Below are 6,000 nucleotides of genomic sequence, written 5' to 3' on the forward strand. Positions count from 1 at the left end.
GGTAACAGAGGATGAGATGGTTGGATGGCATCACCGACTCAATAGGCATGAGTTTGAGCCACCTCCAGGAAATAGTAAAGTACAGGGAAGTCTGGCGTGCTGCAGTCCATGGGGCCGCAAAGAGTTGGCCATGACTTAATGACTGAAAAACAACAAGGTTTTCAACAGGTATGCTATGCGTGGGTTATATTATCTCATGGTAGTTAGTAACACAGTTAAATTTGGAACCAGAAATAAACAAGCCACTGAATTAGGAGAAGAACCTCTCATTAGAGTATGATTTCATACATGCATCCTGACACAGAGCATAGATGTCTTGTTTTGGATACACTGGTTAGGAGAAATCCTTGAGATAGTTTTAATGCCAGTTAGTTTGGAATGTGAGTGCAACAGTGGCTGGGGTTGCCCCTTAAACCATTTAGTTGGTACACATGGTGCTATGCAGATTATACATTTAAAACTCTTGAAACAGAATCTGCTCTTCAATTGAGCCTTCTTCTTATCACATCATGAACTACTAGAGCAACTACTATGGTGGCCTTGGCTATGGTTATGGCAGCTTGGGATGTGAATATGGTTGTGGCTATAGTAGCTATGGATATAACTGCTATCATCCATGCTACTATGGAAGATAATGGTCTTCTGGCTTCTTCTGAGAAATTCTAGATTGCTCATCTATTCAGGACATGAACTTATGAGGCACCATTTTTACCTCCTGCATTAATTATTATAAATATGTTCTTGTGTTTAAACAGTTGCTACTAAATCTTAAACTACCATGCAACATCAGACCTTTTTTTGATTGAATTGCCTGAGATTCTCACAATTTAAAAAAATACTCATTTGATCTTTTATTACTCTTACATAATTGAATGAAAATAATTTTAATCATTTTCATTTGGGAAAATGTCTAAATTCATTATTCATTAAAGGTAATAAATTTTTCACACTACTATGCTTTTGTGTATAACTATGTGGGTTTCCTGTGAATATGTGTGTATATGTGTGTTTGTGTATGGATGAATAGGTATATTCAACTATTACTCTTCTAATAAGTGTGTTTCATGGCAAACAGACAGGGAAATAATGGAAACAGTGACAGACTTTACTTTTTTGGGCTCCAAAATCACTGCAGATGGTGACTGCAGCCATGAAATTAAAAAACACTTGATCCTTGGAAGAAAAACTATGACCAAACTAGACAGCATATTGAAAAGAAGGGATATTACTTTGTCAACAAAGGCCCATCTAGTCAAGGCTATGGTTTTTCCAGTGGTCATGTATGGATGTGAGTGTTGGACTATAAAGAAACCTAAGCACTGAAGAACTGATGCTTTTGAACTGTGGTGTTGGAGAAGACTCTTGAGTCTCTTGGACTGCAAAGAGATCAAACCAGTCCATCCTAAAGGAAATCAGTCCTAAATATTTATTGGAAGGACTGATGTTGAAGCTGAAACTCCAGTACTTTGGCCACCTGATGTGAAGAACTGACTCATTTGAAAAAACCATGATGCTGGGAAAGATTGAAGGTGGGAGGAGAAGGGGACGACAGAGGATGAGATGGTTGGATGGCATCACCGACTCCATGGATCTGAGTTTCAGTAAACTCCAGGAGTTGGTGATGGACAGGGAGGCCTGGTGTGCTGCAGTCCATGGGATTGCAAAGAATCAGACACGACTGAGTGACTGAACTGAAGCATATCCAAGGACTACTGTGAACTACCTTGCTCTAACCAAAGCCATATCTTTGGTATATCTAGTTTGGTTAAAGATTTGGGAAAGTAGTACCCCTCTTCTTACAACTGCATGCTGTTATTTTAGTATCTTATTCTTTATTGATACTTACTATTTGAATGTGTCTCTGGATAGATGTAACTTTTTGTTTTAATTTTATATTATTGCTTTTTCTTTTCTTTACTGAGAACATGTACTTGAACTCATATATTGAAGCTGTACACTTTTTCTCTGAGAATGGCTTTCTGTCATTCTCATTTTTCTACAAGAAAATACAGAATTTATGGTCTGTTTTCACTGAAACTTTGAAAGGGTTGGTCAATCTGTTTGCATTTTGGAAAGAGATCTGTTGTGTTTCATAATCAGGCAGTGGCTTGGGTAGACTAAAATCATTCATACTCAAGGAAGAGATCAAGATGGTAGAACAGAGGACCCTGACTCATCCTGGGAACATAGCAAGAGCAGATCTACATGTGAATGATTCTCAATGGAATCAACTGGAGACTGCCAGGAAGAATCTTATACAATTAAGGCTGTAAAGAATGACCCACAGGGGTTGGGTAGGTAACAAAGCAATTAGTTCAGGACCTGTGTCTCTTGAGGGAACACAGAAGTAGAGTGGTTACCACAGGTTCATAGATTTTTCCTGAGGACCAACCAATTTGAACCACACACTGGGCACCCAGCACTGGCGTTTGGTACTGGGAAAATGAGTTCATCTGGCTGGTTTGAAGGCCAGGGGGACTGGCAGTGAGGTTGTGAGAAAACTGGTCTCTGCTTGTGAAGATGGTGCATGCTCTTGCTTACTCATGAAACAGGACTGAGAGTGCCTAGGACTGTGGCTTATTTCCCATGACCAATGCAGTATGCTCTCCAGCCCACACAAGGTGCCTGATCCAGTCCCCCCAGGCTCTGACTGGCAGTTCCCCAGCAGGGCGAAGGCTGCCACTGCTGAGAAGCATGTGCCACTGAAGGGAACAGAGCTGGCTTGGACCCAATCCTGCATCTGAACCGGATGGGAGCAGACATTGCTGGCACTCTCAAGGTGGTAGATCAGAACTCTGACTTGTATGCTAGGACCACCGCAAAGTGAGCTCCTGCCCATCCTGGGGGTCTGCTCTGGCCCCTCTTATTCCAGTTTTGTTCTCTTTTTGAGCAAATGTATGCCAATGCTGGGGTGGCACTTAGAGGGCATGGACTCAGTTCAGATCTGACTCTTGGGGCTTTGGAACCCGATCCTGCCCCCATAGACTGGTGTAGGACTTTGCATGTAGTAGAAGCCTCTGCTTGCCCCTTGCCCTGGCTCTAGACCCTTTATCTCTAGCCCCACCTCCTATTAGGATGATAGCTGCTGGCACACACTGGGGAAAGACATGACCTGTACTCACTTCATATCCAGCTCTCCCACCAAAGCCCCTGGGCACACACAAACTATAAACTGACATATCTACACAAAGACACACCTTCAAGACTTTGAAGGGTAATTATTTCACCTAATTCCATACAGTCAGAGAGAGTTAAGCAAAATCAGAAAACAGGGGAATTTGTTTCAAATGAAACAACAACAACAACAACAACAAAAAAAAACAGAAGAAAAATCACAAATAACAGAGATAAATGATTCACAGATATATTTTAAAGTATTAGTAATAAGAATAGAATCTGAACTAGCAAAAATAATGCATGCAAATAGTGATAATTTTAATGAGGAATTATAAAATATAAAAAAGAATCAGTGAGAGCTGATGAATACAATAACTGAAATGAGAAACACAGTAGAAAGATATAACAGCAGACTAAATGATACAGAAGAACATATAAATGATTTGGAAGACGGAAAAAGTGGAATAACCTAGTCAAAACAGAAAATAAGAAAACAATTTAAAAATTAAAACAATAAATCAAGCATACTAATCTATGCATAATGTGGATCCCAGAAGGAAAAGAGAAAGAAAAGGGGGATCAAATTAATTTGATGAAATTATGACTGAAACATAAGCATGAAGAAACAGATATCCAGGCACAGGAAGCACAGAGTCCCAAACAAAATGAACTCACAGAGACCCACATGAAGACATATCATAATTAAATGGCAAAAGTTAATGATAAAGAGGGAATTCTAAAGATGGCAAGGCAAAAACAAAGTGTGATACACAAGGGAGACTGTAAGCTGTCAGTTTCTGATTTTTTCTGCAGAAACTTTGTAGACAGAACTGAGTGTCATGACATATTTAAAGTGCTGAAAGGGAAAACTTACAACCTAGCACACTCTACCCAGCAAGATCATTATTCAGAATTAAAGCAGAGATAAAGAACTTCTCAGACAAGCAAAATCTTCACGAGTTCATCAATACTATTAACAAACTAACCCTAAAACAAACATTAAAAGGTCAGCTCTAAATGGAAAAGAAAAGGTTACAATGAGAAGTAAGAATTTGTAGGAAAAGAAAATTCTCTCTAGTAAAGGCAAATATATAGTAAGGGTATGGATCAAACAGTTAAATAAGTTACAACAAAGATTAAAAGACAAAAATTTGTAAAATAGACTATAAAAACAATAAACAGTTAACAGATAAACATGAAGATATAAAATATGATGGAAACACAATACATGTGGGAGGAGAGTAAGCAAAAATGTAGATCCTTAAAATGTCTTTGAATTAAATGACTACCAGTTTAAAACAAGTACATATAGTTATAGGTCAACATATATGAATCCCATGGTAACCACAAATCAAAAACCTACAATATACACACAAAAACTAGACACAAGAGAACGCAAATATATCACTAATGAAAATTATAAACTATAAGGGAAGAAATTTATAGAAGAAAAGTACAGAGAAGAGCCACAAAAAACCAGAGAACAAGTAGCAAAATGACAATAAGTACATACTTATTAATAATAATTTTAAATATCAATGGATTAAATGTTCCAATAAAAGATGTAGGATGGCTGAATGGATAAGACCATACAAACAAAAAACCTCAAGACCCGCCTACATGCTGCTTATAAGAGAATCACTTCAGAGCTAAAGACTCACAGAAACTGAAAGTGAGGGATGGAAAAATGTATCTCATGCAAATGAAAATAAAAGGCTGGAGTATAAATACTCATCAGGCAAGACAAAAAGGAGCCATTATTTCTTGATAATATAATCGATGTAAGAGGATATATCATTGCTTACTATATATGCAACTAATATAGGAGCAACTAAATGTATGCAGCAAATATCAAAAGACATAAAAGGAAAATTGACAATAATACAATAAAAATATGGGACTATAATATCCTATAATATCAATGGACAGATCATTTGGGCAAAAAATTGATTAGGTAACAGTGGTGTTAAATGACACATTAGACCCGTTAGATTAATAGATAGCAACAGGAAAGAATTCTGAATTTGGGCAAATTTCACTTTATCTCATTTAATGAAGTAAATTCAAGGAATGTATAGCTTACATGGTAGGTTAACAATAGGCTTCACTAAACTTCCGTGATACAGGGTTATCATGACCCAAGGGAAAGGCACAGAACATGAAGGATTCAGAATTGGTGAATCCTGATGTCCAGGTGTACGGGATGAGCGTCTTTCATGGCAACCTCAGTAGTAGTAGCCAGAGCCATAGCCAGAGCCGCAGACGTGGCGAGGGCCATAGCCAGAGTCCCAGCCCAGCCTGCGGAAGCCACGGCCTGGCGGGAGCCACAGACACCACCCAGGCCTCCAGAGCCACAGCTTCTGTGCCCGCGGCCCCCACAGTAGTTCCCGCAGTAGCCAGATATGGTGTTGCCTGTTCCACTTTGGGTAAGCAAGGAGGGTAAATTCCTTTAGTCTGGACATTTCCCTTTGCAGACAGCCTTTTTATGCCGGAGGTGTAGGTGGGCTAATTTTATGACTAATATAATTAGTGTGTTGTTTCAAGACTGGAGCATAATGCCTTAAGGTATTATGGAGGTTTGCTGTAACCAACTGAAGTCTTTTAATAAGATGGTATAGTCACACTTATAAAACTATCTTTCATAAGAAGTCTTCACTTTAACATTCTGTAACCAGATACTACATAAACAGGGAGCATTTTCAATTGTTTCATTTGACTTACAGTTGATCACAAATAATTCTTGACCTCCTAAAATTTTGCACCCTTCCATAACATAGTTCTAACCCTTATTTTAGCCCAAACAGTGATGTCCTACTTACGTAGTGGTGATGACGTTATAGAATAAAGTGAAGATTAAAGTAAAGCATAAAGATAATCTAGGGG

This window comes from Cervus elaphus, chromosome 31 (assembly GCF_910594005.1).
Source record: "Cervus elaphus chromosome 31, mCerEla1.1, whole genome shotgun sequence".
NCBI classification, from domain to species: Eukaryota; Metazoa; Chordata; class Mammalia; order Artiodactyla; family Cervidae; genus Cervus; species Cervus elaphus.